The following is a 2137-nucleotide window of genomic DNA, read 5'->3' as shown; positions in this document are numbered from 1 at the left end:
CTAATAACATGTTCTTATCATGCAACAGAGAACATGTTTCTCAGAAATGAGGTTTCTTTGTATGCAGAGCTACAAGCAGATTATAAAGATTTTACCGGTGTCCTCGCATATGTGTTTTTTTCATTCGCAAAAAAATGTGGTGGTTTTTTTGCATTTTCAGAGTGAACCTATAGTTGTGGCTCTGGCCTAGCTTAGTACACTATTATTATCTTTTAGGATATTATTTACTACTGAGAGTTGCTCTATCTTACCTTAGTACACCATGTTAGGTGCATATGCACCCATTGGCTAAATACACATTTTGAAAAGTTAAAAAATTCGGAACAAAAATCCCGCGGGTATATCCGGACACTCTATGTGCATGCACAAAGTTTCGGTGAAACGACATTTTCTGTGGCTTGTGTAAAAAGGATAAAGAAATGCAAAATGAATAGTTGTAATGAAGCATCAGAAATTGTCTTTTTTACACAAGCCAATAAAAACCTCGTTTTGCACCGAAAACTTTGTGCACGCACGTAGAATGTCTGAATATATGCGCGGGATTTTTGTTCGTAATTTTTCAACTTTTCAAAACGTGTATTTAAACAATGGATGCATATGCACCTAGGAGCCATTGCCAATCCCGTATTATAGGTTATTACTTACTACCGACAGGAGTATTTTTCATAAAAAGGGAACATTCATGAAACAAATTATTTTAGTCTATTTCGGCATTTTCCGTAGTTATCTTGTCTCCATCTATTTACAGTAAAATCGTACCACTCTATCATAAAACATTCAAAATAGACGGGCGCAGCAACGCGCACCGTTAATGATCTAGTGTGTCATACCACTAGTAGAAAAAGGACCTAATGTGAGACACATTAGTGCCGGTTTGATTTTAGCCCGGTACTAATGATACCATTAGTGCCGGTTCGAACGGCTATGCATTAATGCCGGTTCGTATTGAACCTTTAGTACCGGTTCGTGCCACAAACCGGTACTAAAGGGGTGATGGCAGGCTGGCGTCAGGCCGGGGCCCCACGATCACCTTTAGTACCGGTTCGTGTCACAAACCGGTACTAAAGGGCTAACCTTTAGTACCGGTTTGTGCCACGAACCGGTACTAAAGGGGTCTGACCTATAGTACCGGTTTGTGACACAAACCGGCACTATAGGACAATTTTCAAACCCTACCCCCCCGTGTGTCGCCATTTCAGTTCTGAAAAAATCAAAAGAAAATGATAAAAACTTCAAAAAATAAAATCCTTTGAGAGTTAATTATATTACTACATCTACTAGTTAGGAAAATTTGAAAACTTAAATTTGGACATGTTTTGCAAAAAGTGTAGGGAAAATGTAAAACGGCTATAACTTTTGCATACGATGTCGGAAAAAATGTATAATACATCAAAAAATTCAGCACGAAAATCCGCATCCGATGGAGACCGCCTACGGCCTGTTTGCAATTTTTTAGAATCCTCAAATTCCAAAACGAAAAAAGATATGGTCAAATTTCAGTTTTTTTAAAAAATTGGTTAAATCTGGTCAAACTACTTATTCAAGAAGTATTAATGTTACTACATAATTATTCAAGAATATTAGTGTTACTAAATAATTATTTCAATTTTGGTCAAATTTGGTCAAACTATGGCCAAACTGTGGTCAAACTATGGTCAAACTTATTCAAGAAATATTAGTGTTACTAAATAATTACTATTTTTTAGAATAATAGTTTCAAACTCAAACGATGAAACGTGTAACCTAATGCTCAAGCTAAACTACTGAGGGATAATAGGATTGACAGCTTACATTTGTCAGGAAAACAACAAGTGCAGACTTGGAATGTAGGGAGAATAGAACTCCGAAGTTAAGCGTGCTCAGGATGGGTGACCGGTCGGGAAGTCAGGCGATTTGGAATGAGTAATTCACACTTGAGTAGTTAAGAGAGGTGATTAGAGACTAAATCATCAAATAATTCAAAAAAATTAAAAATAAAAAAAATCAAATTTTTTTCCCAAAAATTCAAAAAAAATGACTAAAGGTCTCTCATACCAGGGCGCGAGCTCACGCCACGTGGTGGCAGTACTAAAGGGGGGGGTCTCTCATACCGGTGATTAGAGACTAAATCATCAAATAATTCAGAAAAATTAAAAAT

This window comes from Triticum urartu, chromosome 1A (assembly GCF_056163025.1).
Source record: "Triticum urartu cultivar PI428250 chromosome 1A, HENAU_Tu73, whole genome shotgun sequence".
NCBI lineage: Eukaryota > Viridiplantae > Streptophyta > Magnoliopsida > Poales > Poaceae > Triticum > Triticum urartu.
Note: the sequence above shows the minus strand (reverse complement) of the source record.